We start from the raw sequence: 18,344 nt of genomic DNA, 5'->3' as shown, positions 1-18,344 counted from the left end.
TAATTGTTTTTGTTTATTTGTTTAGCCAGTGGCGTATTTACGTTCTTGTTTTGGGATGGGCTTTGCTAACTTTCGGAGAGAGGGGGCTTGCCTGAAAATGTGAAATTCTGCAAGATATTTTATATGCTTTACTATAGTAAGCAAGATTTCGGGGGGGGGGGGATTAAGCCCGGAAGTTCCTCCCCTAAATACGCCACTGTGTTTAGCGAACAACTAGATACAGTCTACAAAGCCAATTTAATAGGAATCCCGCATTATACGTAATGCGGGATTTACGTATAAGCTAAACAAGCTATAGCTTCGGGCCCAACGCTCTTGGGAGCCCCAAAATTTAAAGAAAAAATTGAATGTACATTTCCAAAATACGAGAAAAACTATAAATAAAGTAAAATCTACATATAGCAACACTGCTTCGTTTGTGTAGGCCCTATGATGCAAGTAATGGGGCCCCTTCTGTTAACCTGCTTCCTAAAATATCACTAGTTTTTTTTTTATTTCTGTATATAGGGTCCTACGTTCATCTGGATACATAAAGGACCCCATTATCTTCAGTAGCTTACGGCCCCACCAAACCTAAATCCAACTCTGTTAAAACGTCATCATCATCATTGGTATTCTGCCATTCAACTGAGAAGCTTCCATGCTCCACCGATAACCTCTTTGTCTTCACGTACGATTTTTCTGTTTTGATATCGTCCATTAATTGTAATCTTCTTTGCCCTCTCCTTCTCTATCCTGCCACCATACCCTCTAGCACGTCCCTCATAGATACATTTCCTTCTTAGCCAATGTCCCAACCAGTTTCTCTTCCTCTTCTTAATAATATCTAAAATTGTTCTTTTCTCCTCCGCCAATTCTAACATCCTCTCATTCGGTTTCCGCTCGACCCAGCTAATTCTTTCCATTCTTCTCCACACCCACATTTCGAAAGCTTCCAGTCCTTTTTCATAGTACATGGTATAAAACTATGAATTGATAAAGTGATTGTACAAACATAATGAGGAGCAATTTAAACATTCATATGTACACGAGTCATTACACAATGTACTTCAATAATAAATATGGTCTTGTTGTTCTATAACACCCGTCGTGGATCTCTCGTGACACGGAAGAATTCTGATAACTTCTAGATGGAATTAAAAAAAAATCAAGGCATACATTTTGTATATATATATATTTACAAAATGAGATGAGACGAGACATTTACATAATTTACTAACCTTAATTTTTGCGTCATTTTGTCTCATGGACGACACTAATTCTTTCGTACAAGCTAAGTGTCTGCTTTATATAATCATCATCATCATCATCATCACATATATTCTGCCATTTTTGTCAGGTCACTTGCTGCAAACTGAGAAGATTCTGTGCCCCACAGTTTTCAGCTAACCTCTTCGTTTTTACGTAGCAATATAATGTTTTAAATACCATTCATCAACGAGACAGAATATAAAAGCTTGTCGAGAGTCGAGACGAGACGAAAAAGAATTCTTTGAGAATCGAGTCGAGATACATAATTATTAATAATCGAGACGAGACGAGATTTTTTAAAAAAAATTACGAGACCAGACGAGAAAACATAATTTTTCTACTCGTCTTGTGGGCGTGGGCAACACCAGTTAGTCTCCCAAACCAACCAACCATTGGAGCGTCATGTCGTCCAATCTTTCCTTGATATCTTGATAGCTTTATTCAAATTTCTGTTCTGTTCTTTAATATAGAATAACACCCATATTTTAAATTGGTATCTGAACTATTCCAGTGAATTCGATGCTTTTTTTTAACTGGGAATCGAACGCAGAATTTCGTACATGAAAGACACGCTCTCGCTAGCCAGCGAGAGGGGTTTGACTTTATTATCCGTTTGATATTCGAAGTTGTGTATACATTTCTAAATTCCGCTTTAGTTCGTTTGTTTATGACGCGCTTATATTTGATTTCAACAACATCAGATAGTACAGAGTGGTTACAATATTTCCTAGTATGAGTCTATTTCCCAGCATGAGTGGTTACAATATTTCCCAGCATGAGTGGTTACAATATTTCCCAGCATGAGTCTATTTCCCAGCATGAGTGGTTACAATATTTCCCAGCATGAGTCTATTTTTGAACTTCCAAACCTTACATTACTTAAGTACAGGCAGCCTATACTTTGTACCAGGTCCGCACCCAGAATTTTTTGTTGGGAGGGATCCAAGCATTGGGGGGCGGGCCCAGTACCACAAGCTACTACGTGTAGTAGTATTAGACGGGTATTATTCTGCATTCGAAAAGACGATAAGTAACTGTAAAATACTTCCATCTATATTTTCAGAAAAGAAAGTGATAGAACTAAAGCCTGTGACAAACATCTTGGCATTTCAGCTAAACGAATAAAACGCAAGCTCTGACGCGATGTTGCCGAGTGCTAAGGGGCGTGGCTGTGGCTAAGCAGACGAACTACAGCGCGATCAGGTGGCAGAGGATAAACGTGGATGTGTACAAAATAAACGTGGCAATACCGCTGGCCTTTCATTTGCTAGCAGCATTTAAAGGGAACTTGGAGCGCCGCCTTCAAATGTCAAGATGTTTGTCACGCCGTTTGGATTGCTATTAAAGATAAAGAGTACAGATGAAGTGTAAGATCAAATTATCATGCTACACCAATCATTTTCCTGTTAAACAAATGTAGTTTTATTGGAAAAGGGTACAAATGTATGTTCAGTTAGGAAGTTTCTTTTAGGGGGTCTGTACCTCATGAACTCCTACCCATAGGTGCTCCCTTGCTCTGTACTAGAACGAGCATATCAGCTCATTTCTATCAACAGATATTAGAGAAAAGCGGTGCGTCATGATATGTTTCTTGCTAGGATGCAAATCCCAAAAATATGTTCATCTTTTAACTCTCTGTATAAAGCGGAAGTTGTAGAAACCAACCATTTCCTATTTCAACATCGATTACCCTTAAGAAAAACTATAATAGATAGCATAGGCTCTGAGTTTTACTTTTTTTTATGGGTACTTACGCTTCGATACTTATATAAAAAAAATAGCTGGCATAGCTGTTTTTCGCATAGGGAGAATAGATTTATAAAAAAAAAATATTTGAACCCCTCCCCACGTTAGGATACGCATGGGGGATGAATTTAGACTTAAACGGCATCGGGATAATATCACTATTCATCTCACCGATCCAGATAAGTATGAAACGGACACTAATATCGATAGTTTTCGATGATTTTTACATGTCAAACCTTTGCATTCGCGGCTCTCATTCCGTTCCATGAAAATGGGTGACGAATTTGGCCTTAAACGGTATTTTGGAGTGTCACTATTCATCTCCGTGACCCCAAAAATTATGGATTGAGCAGTAATATCGGTAGTTATTGATTTTTTTTCATATGTCACCCCGTCACAATCTTTTCTTCCCCTTTGCCGAAAATGTGCTTAAAACCCAAATTACGCCAGGGCACATTCGTGTACCAAAAATGATCAAAATTGGGGCATCGGTTTTGGAGGATATAGCCGAACAAACACCGATACATTCATTTTTATTTATGGTCACCTTGGATAACAAGCTTCATATTCTAATTTGTTTTTAACACACTCAATAGAATAGTGGTTTCCAAAGAGGGGATTCCCCCCTTAAGGGGCGTGAAAGACCATCAAAGAGAGACGGTGTACTGAATTGAAATCAATTATGAAATTAGGATTACTTTTAAATTACAGAGAAGCCAATTTTTATTTTATTTAAAATCACAATTACATAAACTTTCTATTAAATCAAAGTTTAAATCACAATTACATAAAACTCAAACAAAACACCCAAGTTCTGTTTTTACATTTCATATGTAGTTAGCTTTCCCCCCCCCCCAAAAACATTCAGTCTCCAGCCTTATCTTTGTCTAGTGATGTACTTCTTCCAGTTCCAATATTGAATTCATAATATTTGGAAGTGTATCGTAATTTCACCACAATAACATATTTCATCTCCACTCTAATCTCTCTACTAAAACCGGAAGTGATAGAAATCCACTACAACTTCCGGTTCCTATATTGGTCTACATAGAGGAATAAAGAGATAAGAGATATCAAAAAGAGTTTTTTTTAAAAAATCGGTTTGAAGTTTTAAGAATAGGTACCATCTTATCTCTTAAGCCTGTACTCAAACTGGAAATGGTTGAAATCAACCACTTCCGATTTTAACATTGTTCACTACAGAGTAAAAGCGATCATAGACAGGCCCGTATCCACGGGGGCGCTAGAGGGTGCCGGGCCCCCCAAAAACTTAGGCTGGCCTCCCTAAAAGTTTCACGGTATGCTTGCAAATGAACTATAATATGGTGATGAAGTATAATATGATTTGGTCGGGCCCCCCCTAACTTCTACCGCCCCCTCCCCTAAATTTTGGGGCCGGCTACGAGCCTGATCATAGATAGTGAGAAATGGTTTTCTACAATCAATTAAGCGCCCCAAGATTATATTTTCTCCACTCTAATCTATACTAAAACAGGAAATGATACAAATATATTATCACTTTCGGTTGCAGTAGTAACTGAGAAATACGCCATACAAACCAAACTCCATCTCGTGGAGTACATGCTACGCTGCTACTTGTTTCTCTCTATATATATAATCAGACAGACTTCTTTTGGTAAGCAAGATGCCACACTGATTCGATTCAATTATTGTCCATATTTTGTTCTTTGGGAGTTGTTTATTGATAATTTTCGCACACAATAATATAGATTAATACCGCCATATAGAAAACAGAAACGATGCGCGTCTTTGTAGATATTTTATCGCCTTTTCCTGTCCTTGTCGGTCTTTTATAATCTTTTCTTTGATGGAGTAGATTGTTTTTTAGATCATCCTCTGGAAGAGGAACCTAATTTAATGTGGCACTAAACTTGCATTCGAAACGCCATTATTTTGCAACAGCAAAGCAACACAAGTCTTTCTAGTATATTCCGTGTAATATTATAACATTATTTTTTATTTGGGCACAAATCTAACAATTTTTATAGTCTTGTTACAGAAAATTGGACATTTTCTCTTACATTAGAAAGGTTATGTCTTTAACTATTTCAATTTTTCTGTTTTACGAAATTACTAATTGTCGAAGTCACACCAAAGCTAATGAGGAAGTTTGTAAAATTTACAAGAAACGACTGTCAACTATATTGTCAGAATTCGTCGTTAAATCACTGTGAGATGTAATACGACAGAAATAATTGAGGTTGTTATCTACAATAAGTGAACATTATTTTTAATAATCGAGTAAGCATAGCGCATAATGAAAGATTTAGCGTTGCTTTCAAAGCCTAGGGATCTGCAACCTTGACTTTCTTTTCTCAGGTTTCCCAAGTATGAAATCATCATGAAATTTTGGTTAAAACTTTTGCTCGCAAGTGTAACACGATTTGATGTTTTCTCATGGTACAAATTAATTGGTAGAGGCATTAGGAATCTTGTTCTGAATACAATTTTCTTTAATAAAACTCTGTATCATGGAACATGGCGGATTAGCACCTTTGAATTAAGAGAAAGCGAACTCTGCTCTACAAGGCCAGAGACACGCCAAATATCAATGTCCATGTAACATAGAATTGTTCTTCCAATGTACATGGGACGTGCAGCGGCGGATCTAGAAAGTAAAAACTGGGGGAGAATGGCAGCAAGAATCCATACTACGACAGTATATCATGAGTTCACTATCATAATAATCATCAAAGGTATTCTCCCATCATAGGCAAGTCACTTGTCACAACTGAGAAGCTGACATTTTCCACAGTCTTCCGCTAACTCCTTTGTCTTCACGTACGATTTTTCATATCGTCCATGAATTGTATTCTCCTTTGCACTGTTCCTCTCTTTCCTGCCACGATACCCTTTAGCACGTCCCTCCGGATACAGTTCCTTCTTAGCCAATGTCCCACCCAGTTTCTCTTCCTCTTCTTATGAGTCTTCATCCCGGCGAAATTAAAATACCGCTAATTTTACAGTAATTATATGGTATCTTCAAATAGATAAAAGATAATCGAAATGTGGAATAAGAGCGCCCTAGACAATATTATTTTACATGAGAAACCGTTATCACGACTCACTTATCTGCTTTCGATTTCGAGCCATTTTGAAAATCGGCATTTATTTTCGCGTTTCTAAACAGCTGAAAACGGAAAGCCGCTAGGTGACTTGTGATAACGGTACCTCACGCAAAATAATATTGTCTAGGGCGCTCTTGTTCCATATTTCAATTATCTTTTATCTATTTGAAGATATCACATAATTACTGTAAAATTAGCGGTATTTTAATTTCGCCGGGGTGAAGACTCTTAATAATGTCTAAAATTGTTCTTTTCTCCCCCACCGTGGAGAAGAACAGAAAGAATTAGCTGGGTGAAGCGGGATACGAATGAGAAGGTGTTATAAATCATGAATTCACTATAACCTTTCAAAAATATATAAATAATACCTTAAATTATTTTTGTCACTCAAAAAACTGGGGGGTTAGGTTCCCGGGCTCCGGGCTAGATCCATTTTGCAGTCCAAGTGCTGTAGGTATTCTGTGGAATTTCAAATTCTTTCTTATGTCCAGGAAACGGGACTTAATGCGAGACATTTATGGGACTTCTCCGGGCTGTTTATGTGATAAGCTGAGAACAAATTTTGGACATCCAAATAGTGTCCCATGACAGACATATCACATTGAAATTAATGCTTTGAGAACTATCATATTTCTCGCCTGACTTTGCATTTAGAAAATTTTCTTCTTGCCTCATGGGCAACACTGGTAGGTGAGAAGGTGTCGAAATGCTGACCACATGACCAACCAAAGAACCACAACCCAGCTGTAACGTTAGATAGTATAGACACACAACAAATATTTAAAGTGTTTAATATTCGCGGATGACCTTAAAATATTCCCCAAAATTAGTTCGCTCTAGAACTACGTAAAACTGTAAAATATACTTATGCAATATTAAGACAATGGTGTGACAATAACAAGGTGAATAAATGCAAAACTCTTTCCTTTACCCGCAAAGAAAACACCATTAAATATGATTATTCTATTGAAAGAACTATTTTAGAGACACCTACTTTAACTGAAGATTTAGGAGTGCTATTTAATCCTAAATTAAGTTTTACTTACCATACCATATTGAAACAATCCGTTAATACAGTAAAGTCTCTAAAACTCGGAACTCGATAACCCGGCAGTACGGATAACTCGATCACACCCTAACAGGGCAAAAAAAAAAAAAAAAAAAAAAAAATCGCGATCGCAGATCCGTTCAAGTATTTTTTGGATCAAAAGATCCAATATATAAAAAAAATCTTGTGGTCCTTATATCTGGAGAACTACATATAATGTAGCCAAATCCAAACTACAACTTAACTCAGTATGATGTGCTTGTTCTGCATAAAAAAAGAAAAAGAAAACTCGATTCAGGGGCCGTTCAAAAATTTTGTGGCTCCCTGATCCAAAAACTCTTTATTGGCCCAGATCTCAATCTTTCTTGGCCAAAACCATAATCCAGGGATGCAAAGAACCACTCTTCCACTCGCCTGGGGCGAGTGGTTCATCGGTGCGGGCGAGTTTTTAATATAAATATTAAAGTATTGAAGATAAGTAAGTGATTTCTATTGTGGGATGTGGGCTAGTAAAATTTTGTTGCTTATTTGCATCCCTGTCATAATTATTTGATTCAGTTTTTTTGGATCATTGCTAAAATTTTTGTTCTGAGGTCTGTGTTATCAGGTAAATTACTGTACTGTACCGTACTGTGTATTCATTAATTTTCATTTTCACGTATAGTAAAGGCTCTATGCCTTCATAAAGTACGTACTTTTCCTTTAAGGCTTATTACGTAATTTATTTTCTATTGTATTCTTAAGCAACGAATACATACAAGTCCAGTACTGTACTTTCTGAGGAAACACTCGAACTTTGTTTAAACCCTATTCCTGATAACCCAGGTTTTCATAAACTCGGCGATACTCCGGTCCACATTAGACCGAGTTTTCGTGGCTCTACTGTAATTCATACAGAAATCCTGGCTTTATTATGAGAATAGGAAAAGAGTTTCAAAACAATGTTACATTGTTGAAACTCTACTTCTCTTTTGTGAGATCTCAATTAGAATGTGCGATTCTCAGTAGCGCCATTTCAGATTTGGCTTGGGGGAGGGGAAAAACCCCTTGATATAAGTAAAATTTCACGTTTTTCACTGACTTACTACTATTCTATTGATAAAATCTATGTAAATCTCATACTCAGAGGGGCAAATGCTCCTCCCTACCCCCCCCTAAATGACGCCCCTGGCGATTCTGTCTCGGTCACCAAAAACATTGATGTGACTGAAAGAATACAATCAAAATCTTTGAAATTACTTGCTTATAGAAAAAACTAGCATGTATCCAAAATATGAGTCATATTCAGAAATAGTACAAAATTTCAATATGCACACTTTGAAACAACGGAAAGAACATGCGGATCTTTTATTTTTTTTTACACAAATTGCTACATGGTAAATTTGACTGTCCCAATTTTACTTCAAAGGTTCAATTGTATGTTCCGTCAGGCAAAATAATAGTACATTTTACTGCAAAAAGACAAGAACAAATATCCTCACAAAAGTCTTCTATATGGCGGATGAGTGCTTGTGCTGTAGCTATTTTTGCAGTGTCGGAGACAGTATATAAGAATAGACTTAAAAATAAATGTATAATCTTGTTTAATATATATATATATATATATATATATATATATATATATATATATATATATATATATATAACTGTGAGTAAATGTATTTGTAAGGAATAACACTGTAATTACACCTGGAGTTCCTTGTGTTTAATAAATAAATAACTAAACCACGTGCTTTACAGTACCGTACGTGTATTGTATTAAGGACTAACTAACCTTGAGGAAGTAATGCGTCTGGCTGTTTCGTTGACTACGAATGTGGAAACACTGCTGAGAAGCGGGTTTTCCGATCCTTGTAAGTGAGTACTTAAACATCTGTTGGTATGTGTATGTGTGTGTGTGTGTGTGTCCTTATTATAATAACTATGTTTCGCTATACGGTCACCTGCATGGGAATGCTTTCATTTAATAATATACACACAGACAGGTCAATCCCCGACAGGATTTCTTATGTGACGTCATAATTGTTGAAGGAAATCATCTATTTTTAGCTGCATCTTTATGCTTCGTGGCTGCGTACACAAATAATAGTAATATTTTTTTAAAAAAATAATATGTTAGTTGGTTAAAATGAAAAGATTTTTTTCCAAGCCCAGTTTGTTAAAGACGAGAACTAAATAAAAGTAATACGCGTGTCACTCTGTTAGGAGAAAACAGACAACAATAGAAACGTGTGTATATAAACAAACAATGTGGCCCTAAATAACGTAGTCACTAAACTCTCGCGATTAGAGTGAGCGGTCCCGGGTTCGATTCCCGGTGAGGACACTCGGTCGGAAAGGTGTAACAGCTTTTTCAGACCAGCCATGCGGAGTGAGGTTTTTCTTGAGTTTTTCTCATTCACACCAGGGAAATGCCGGGATGGTACCTAATATATGGTCCCAGGCTGCTTCCTTCCTTCCACAAGCCTTTCTTCCCCTCTAATTCCCTGAGCAGTATGATTGCCGAGTGACGTCATTCCTCGTATGTGTGACGTATTAGCCGAGAAATTAATTCCTAATCCTAATCCTAATAAATAAATAAACTAATAAATAGTCTATTTCAGCAGAAGAAAAGACTTATTTGCATCAGATTACCATTTAAACGACATAAAACATTTCTTTTACACGATTTTCTCGTAAATTACGCATAAGAATTTGGTCTCGGGTATGACACTTCCGTTAATCTCGGTATCATCTATCGACTCTAATACCTGTCTTACCTTTGGCAAATGTCTTACTTGAAACATAAATTAATTTTTTAAAAAGAATAGATCATAAATTTTGGTTTATAATATCATTTTTCATACTGTGTAGTATAGCAGTGGCGTATTAGGGGGGCTTCCGGGCTTAAGACCCCCCGAAATCTTACTTACTATAGTAAAGTATATGAAATATCTTGCAGAATTTTCCCATTTTCAGGCAAAGCCCACTCCCGAAAGTTAAGAAAGCCCCTCCCGAAACAAAATCGTAAATACGCCACTGTAGTGTAGTGTTTGTCTTTCTTAGTGTCATAACGAAATGCTTGGTTATAAACGACCGCAGCGGTTCGTGAAGCCTGGACTTTACACCAATCCTATTTAGAACTGATTTACCTCACGTGTGATGGATCGAAAGAATCCGGGATGATTCGTGGAGCTGCCTTCCGAACGCACACTTGAGAAAACGTGAAACAACAGAAGTGTACGGACAATGTTGCTAACGGTAGAAGACATGACCAAGGAGCGACTTAAAAAAAAAAACACTTAAAGAAGTACAACACTAACATTAACAATTATTCGAATTACACGGTAAAAATATAAGACCAACAAAAATAAACAAAATTAAACTTAGGGACAATTCAACAACGCTGTACCCTCAGGAGATGTTCTCCCCGTCGTATAGCACAAGAAACGACAGTCAAAATTTCATGGATGAGATTCAACGGCTGAGAAACACCTTCATGTTCTATTGAGTGCTGAAATAGATAGACTTAGGTCAAGCTTCACGATTCTTTGCGATCATTTCCAGTGTATACTTCTGGATCAGTTTTTTTCTTAACAGGTGGTCCGGTTATAGTATAACATCAATGTTTAGACTTACAAAAAGATTTTTTTTTAATTCAAAAACTACGCATGAAGATTTACTCCTATATCATTTTGTTCAGCTCATTCAGGTGCATCAACAAATATATGTCTCTTCTTTGGACAGTTTTGTTCCTATTAAAACACTCATACTCGTAATATCTTAAATAAATCACTTGTGAAGCTTTTTTTTAATCAACCACTTTCAAAGAAATGTCTACGCTTAATAATTATAACATGTATGGAGTTGTATCATGTAATAGAGTATTTTATATTTTTTACCATACATAGGAGTCCTTTTCTAACTTTTTACAATGGCAGGAAAGAAAGTATAAATTAAACATATCAATTGTAACTTTTTGTATTTATCGATGAGTCGAACAACGATGTGCACTCTAACAGCACAAGATGTGCTAGGCATGTAGGTGTCCCAGCTACTTTTTAGGTACCCGACACTTGGTACATATGATATTCATATGCTAAGTATGTACTTCAGCTACCTACAGTTTTAGGTACTTGTTACACCTAATTGATATTTGCAAATATGTACCACAAATATAGCATTTATATACTTCGCTCAGTTTCGCACTCTAACACTCATTTGTTTTTATGTCGTCACTTGGGACATATATCTGTCATGTTCTAGGTACGTCCTTAGGTACATATTCTTTCAGATACCCTAACAGCACAAGATGTGCTAGACATTCGCCATTTAGGTGTTCTAAATTCATCGATTGTGTACTAGAAGCAATAAATGCATCAACTTATTAGATGGCAACTGTCGCCGATCATTTGAAAGTGCATATGGAAGAACCATGAAATAAAGTAAATACACACTCGTCATTTTGTTATAAAATTACATGGCGAGCAGATTTTATCTTATCTCAAACGGTTATAGTCGAATATATGCGCTTAAGGAGCACTCTGATTAGCCGAATGCAAAAGACCATCGCCTGTAGCCAAGTCGGAAGAGTACGCGGCTAGTAATCCAAAGGTTGGTGGTTCTTACCCACCCTAGGGCATCTCTACATTTTCTTTTACTTGCTTAAAGTGTTGTTTAGACTCACCTTAATGTAAACACATTACACATATAGGCAATTTTACACATTTTGGGGGAGTAATTTTGTGGTTCATTGACGCTTACGGGATGGGGAACATACCTAGAACATACTAGGCACGTTCCCCAGGTACATGTCAGGCATGTACCTAGGGGCGGACATAGACTGTGACTATCACTTGCCACCCATGTGATTTCTTTCTTAGACGTATCTAAGGCACATACTGGACACATTCCCATGTACCTGAGGGAACATTATAGGCATATCCTTGCTATGTAATTATGCTGTTAGGGCATTGTATCTATAATTGTGATGGTGAATCAAATAAGGTATATATGTCAGTATCTTTAGTCAGTCTTTAGTGGCAGTGACGATGAATGATCAACGACGTCTGAGTAAGAGAACTGTTATTACTCTTCATAATGCAGCAGCAGTAACCCAAAAGATTTGACATGTGAAAGAAGAAGGTGTAGTGAACCACAACGCAGCAATTTGTTGGTTCCAGAAATTGTAATGTACCATTACAGTTGAAAGTAATGGCAATTTTTTTTTTACGCACCCTGTACCTAGTAATTTTTTTTTATTCAATTTCGGTTTAGCTACACAATTTATTTACTCCCTTTACTTCGAATTAAATACAATGAATCGAAAGGTTTCATTAATAACCATATTCCCACTGTATAATATATTTATTTACATTTTGATTAAGTGTAAATCCCATTTTCTGATATATAAGTTGAAAAGTTTCAAGGTTTACCATTCTGACGTCATACCGAAACATAGTTCTGTCATTGGATATAAATTTTCTTAATTTCAGACCAATGTAGAATTTAGTCAGGTACCTAACCTTTTCCCTCACCCCCTCTCAGTAGTCCATAGTCACTTTCAGATCCGGTTATATCTGGATTTACCAAATTTCCATTCGCTTTGTAATTTCCGCGGCTAAAGTTTTCTTTCTGATTGGAGGAATTCTCCTACCTCTGGCTTTTTCGGCGCAATGTTATGAGAATAATCAAGAACGACTCTACGAGCACAGCCGTGGAAATCAACTACGCTATACTGGCTGGTAAAGACGTGGATTTCGAGTGTAAAACAGGTAAAATTTAGACTAAATGTCATCGTAAACGTCGTGTGATTAATCGGGAGCCAGGAAACCCATATTTTTGTTGAAAGAACTGCAAAACCAGGGGAAAATATCTGATTCAGGATTTCGGTTTGCAGGAAGCCATGTTTGCTGCCCAGATAGGATAGACAATATAGGAAAGTGATTTTTTTTTTTATCTTTTCAAATTCAATTAGGGATTAGGGAAATTACGACCTGATTAGTGCATGTTGGTCGTGTATTAAGTAAATGTGAATTATTATTATTTATTTCGTAATTGCATGTATGTAGTAGGTTTAATAGTACTGTAAATAATCATAATGGCAGCTTAAGTTAGTTCAAAAGGGCTCCTATCCCCTTTTCTGAATTGAACCGGTTCTAGCGGGGGAATGGGTTAGTTATTGTTCGTTTTAGGGCCTTTTCCCCTTTCAGGGGAAGGGACCCTACATAAACCTCCTTAAGGTGCCCCCCGGGCATCAACTTTTGGTAGTCATTATGTAAACAATTGGTCAGGTCAATTGGACCTAGTGTTTACCTTTCTCATTTTGCCCCCTCTAAATTTAATAGAGCCGACGGTATATATCAGAAGGGAGTATTTATTTTGTCAACATGCATGTAGCTAAATGGTGCATGTTTGGTTTAGTTAGTTGTTTTATGTATAGTATTAGCAGTGGTGTATGTAGTTAGTAGTTTTGTGTGAGAGTGTGAATTTTCGATTTGGACAGTGTATAAATATGTGTTAATTTAGTACCATTTTCCTAACAGAAATAAACCAGAGTAAATATTAAATTTCTGATTAATGAGTACAAGTATACATTTCAGTACACGGTAAATTATGCCTCCACTACAGCGCCGCAGCGTCCGGTTTCGGTACTCAATTGTTTGTTGACAATACGACATCGCATAACTTAGTGATCTAGGTTGTTGGATTTTAGTCATTTATTCAAAAATTACTTTCATTGGACATGGATTTCGGGTCAGATGAGTATACCTTCGTATAAAATAGCATGAGATCTTACTGTACTGAAAATTTCAGCTTGCTAGGGTCAGTAGAAATTGAAATATCCGCCGAAATAAAGAATACCTATTTTCTTAATAGAAGTAAAGCCCATATGCTGTTACTGTTTGGTTCAAAATGTAGTATTAAATTCTTTTTTCCCGTGGCTGTCGAAAATTCCATTGTTGCTTCAGTTTTATCAACAAATCAGAAATAGATTAATCATTGACAATTTAACTTTCCGTAAATACATGTATGATTTTTTTTTTTAAACCTGCAAGGTAAATACAATTTGGGTGCTTCGAAATAAAGAGTACGTGGTTCGATGAATGTGATCGTGTGGTGGTTTGAGCGTGATAGATTGTGATAGTTATATATATATATATATATTTATTACTGCGTAATGTAGATATGTGTATGGCCTGCGTGTAAAATGTACGAAATAGGGTGTTTATAAAATATTACTTCGTGCGAAAATTAGTAGATAATGAATGAACGTAATGATATGTTAATAATATGATATATAATATGAACGAGATGACGACCCCTATATTTAAATGGATAGGCCTAGTGAATTTTATATAGTGAAAATATGAATATGTTTACGAAAAAAAAAAAAAAATCTCTCGCGTTTTGACTTCCACACCAGTGCATTCATCCAACCGAGTTTGCTACTTGAATGTAAATTATAGTTGGGAATTGTGTGTTACTTTGCATTTATGTACCTCATAATAACAGCCCCAGATCTTAAGCCTTTCAATAGATAGAGTAGTATCATGTGGGAATTACTTCTAAAGGATGACAGAAATGATAATTAAGAAAACCAACTGCTATATCCTGTGATCATCGAAAAGTACAGGTTTCGGTCATTTGTATCTTTAGCATTCATAGCCTCTCCGAGATTTTTTTTTTGTTTTTGTTGCTTACCTTATTTATTTATTGTGCAGTGTTCATATAACTCAGTTCGGACTATCCGATTAAATTAACTGCTACTAATTGTAGCGTACCCGGACGTCGACCCCTAGTCCCCTTGAGTATTTTTCATGTATTTTCTTAGTCTAATTAGATGAGGGAAATTAACGACGTCCCAGACGGTGGCATGTCTGCGCTGGGTAGCCATCGGTGATGTTTCGGTAATTGAAATCACCGATCCAAAATTCAGTTTATTTATTTAATTTTTTTTTTATTTTGGCAAATCACTAATTAGGGATACCTTAGCTATTACTCTAATTTCATCCCTATTCTGGAATCTTCTAGTTTCCAAGAGGTCGGATGATTTTTTTTTTTCTTGAAATTCTAAATTAGCGCCTTCTCTAACCTTCCGGACGATTTCCGGGAACCTGCTGGTTTGGGCCGGATACGGGGATCGGATTTCAATCTTACAACCAAACTCTTGTGGGATTGGGATCTGATGGACACAGAACTTGCATCCTTGGCAGCAGGGCGTTCCTTGAGTCTACGTATTTGAGTAGACCACCCTTTTGGCATGTTAAGAATATTTTGGCTATGGATTTGTCGAGATAGAAATTCGACTTTTGTCTTTGTAGCGTTAGTTATTTCTCACTTAAGTCTTTGGCGCCACTATTCTTCGTCTTCCTTCTTCTCTATCTCTCTCTGTCTTCATTACTTCGAGATTTTTTTTTTTTAATTTTTCAACCTTGCCTCCCCCCCGGTTTCTGAAACTCATGAAAACGTACAATATTCATATCACTTATTTCGATCGTATGTACTAACTGAGACATCGAGGGATGCAATTCGTGGAGGTATTGCAGCACATCTCGGGACCATTTTCGCGATATTCAATCCACCACTGGAGAAATTGATGGGAAGGTACACTATGCTTTCGGATTCCTAGAAACATTCGTTATTCATGGATCATACAAATTATATCCATTGACAACTGATTTCTGGTTTTTATTTCTATTGATTGGTCATATAGTGTGTATGTATTAGTAGTCTGGGCCCACTAGTTTCCAATAACATTGATTTTTTTTTTATATACATCTATATATGTGCTTACATAGTTTTAAAAGTTACGTGCCTGCTCAATTTGTTACATTTCCACCTCTTATGTCACTAAATAACACCAACTATTTTATATATATATATATGCGGATCTTTAGTAAATTGAAAATGATTATTGATTATCGGGTTTATACATAGAAAGTACAATGTTGCAACCTTATGAGAGAAAAAAGTGAATTTTGATAGTCAGGGTTTTTGTTTTGTCTTTGAGCCAATAAAATATAAACATTTATAAAATATGAATACTTGTCGAATATGAACGGTTATGTAAAATTTAAACGTCGACAAAATACTACGATGGATATTAAAGTGAAATTTATTGTATTGAATAATATGAATATATATATATACGAGTATGTATGTAATGGGCTCGGTATTTACCCTGGTTTTGTTTAGGTTGCCATAGGTTTTTGACACCCGACCGTTACCAACTATTTGTGACATATAGTGTTACCGCGTATATTGTAATAAATTACATTTTGTTGAGTGGTTACTGATGTCTGTAACTATTAAAGTTGAATATAATGTTAAATACCGCATGTAAGTAAAACGAATAGCAGGTCGTAAGATAAGTAAAATAACCCTAATCCTCATCCAAATTTATTCGCAAGATCAAAGTGAAATTAATAACCTACGAAACAGTGTGCCCCACCAACGAATCTTCTATCAGTAGACTCTGAAACAAATCCTTCCCCTACGATCAGAAATTTAACTATTCAGTGACTAGAATCTTTTGACTACAAGATCTATACTATAAAGAAAATTACTGGTCTTAAATTTAATGAAGAGAAATTTAGTTGATAACTTAATGTGAATACCGGAATATGGAAATATGTTCTCAATATCTGTGACTGGATTCAAAATTTTTTTAACCTTGATAAACTTTGAAATTTTATATTGAGTGCGTCGAGTGACGAAATGAGAAATATAAATATATATGTGATATGAAGCGACTATTTGTCTATAGCTAAAACAAAAACAATTAAACACTCTCATGGACACAAACCACAGTGCGAAAAGAGAGTTGGAAAAAGGAGCTATTATCGATGTGAGAACAAAGACTCATAAAATCGTCGAAATGTCTCCTCTTGGGACAGAGACCTAATAAAATGTTACTAAAGTGTTTTTTTTTTAAGGATGATTAACCAATTATATATTTTTTTCTTTCTTTTTCCGCAACGATATATATATATATTCATTACATTGAATCCTAAATGTATTGATCTTTGAATTTTTTTTTATTTTTGTCTTTCATTTTTTTTTGTCAAATTCTCTTTTATGTAATTCAACCTTTAATATATATATAGGAAGAGAAATGTGTTATTTGGTCTTGATAAAATTAGCGAATTTCTATGCATGTTAATGAAACATTCTTTCCATGTATTAAATTTTTTCCCTGTTTTGTCCAACTAATTTTTCTTTTATTGAAATGTAATAAATGTATATAGTAATGTAGTTAGGTTAGTTTAATTTAACTAAATACAACCCGAAGTATACATTGTCCTGTATGAATGTGTGTGTGAGTGAAATGTAGGTTTAGTATTAAGTGCATCCATTATTTTGACATATATGTGTGATTTATTATAATTAATGGTAGTTATCAATTAAACTCATTGAATGTTAATACTAACTTAAGTTGGCTCTATGAAGGAAGTAAAAAGGACTGAAGTAGCCTGAACGAATGATCAGCATGGGAGAACTGTGAGAGTCAAAATCTTCTACGAATATGTAATACTCTGATTTTTTTTTTCTTTGTGGTCGATTCTAACATGCCATCAACTTCGTCGTTTATTTTTCAAATATTGGATATTAGTGGAAATATTGAATAAACTGTAAACTTAAACTTTCTCGTCTATCTCAGATCTAGATCGGGATAATTTGGTAGTTGGGGTTAAATGGATCTAGATCGGGGATGTATGGGTTAACATGTGTCTACCCTTGATCACCTTAATACCAAATATTAACCCAATAGCTATTGGAATTCGATAATTATTCACTTTCCTTTACCATATTTTTTCAAAATATTCAGTAACAGTTTCCTCTTTATTACCTTCTTACTTTACCTCTTTCCTCTTCTATTTTCCTTTTCCTTTCTTCATCTTCTTCTTCTATTTTTTAATAAAACTGAAAAGGGGGTCGTGACTGGGAATCCTAGATGTAATAAACACGGTCATGTATTTAGTTATTTTATTTCATTCTCTTTAGAAGTCCGATAAAAAGTTTTCTCGTTTCAATCGAATCTAGTATGTTCAAAATTAAGAAACGGGGGTTTCTATGGCAACGACGACTTTCCCTTTTACAGTTTTAAATTGGCGACACGTGACAAGACTGTTGCTATGGTAACCATGTTTACTGTGGTAACGGATCTGAAAATGCTTATTGAATAATACCAGTTATCATGCCAATCAGTTTGAGTTGGTGAACCGCGA

Source organism: Thermobia domestica, chromosome 15, assembly GCF_964235325.1.
Source record: "Thermobia domestica chromosome 15, izTheDome1.hap1.1, whole genome shotgun sequence".
NCBI lineage: Eukaryota > Metazoa > Arthropoda > Insecta > Zygentoma > Lepismatidae > Thermobia > Thermobia domestica.
This window is presented reverse-complemented; position numbering follows the sequence as displayed.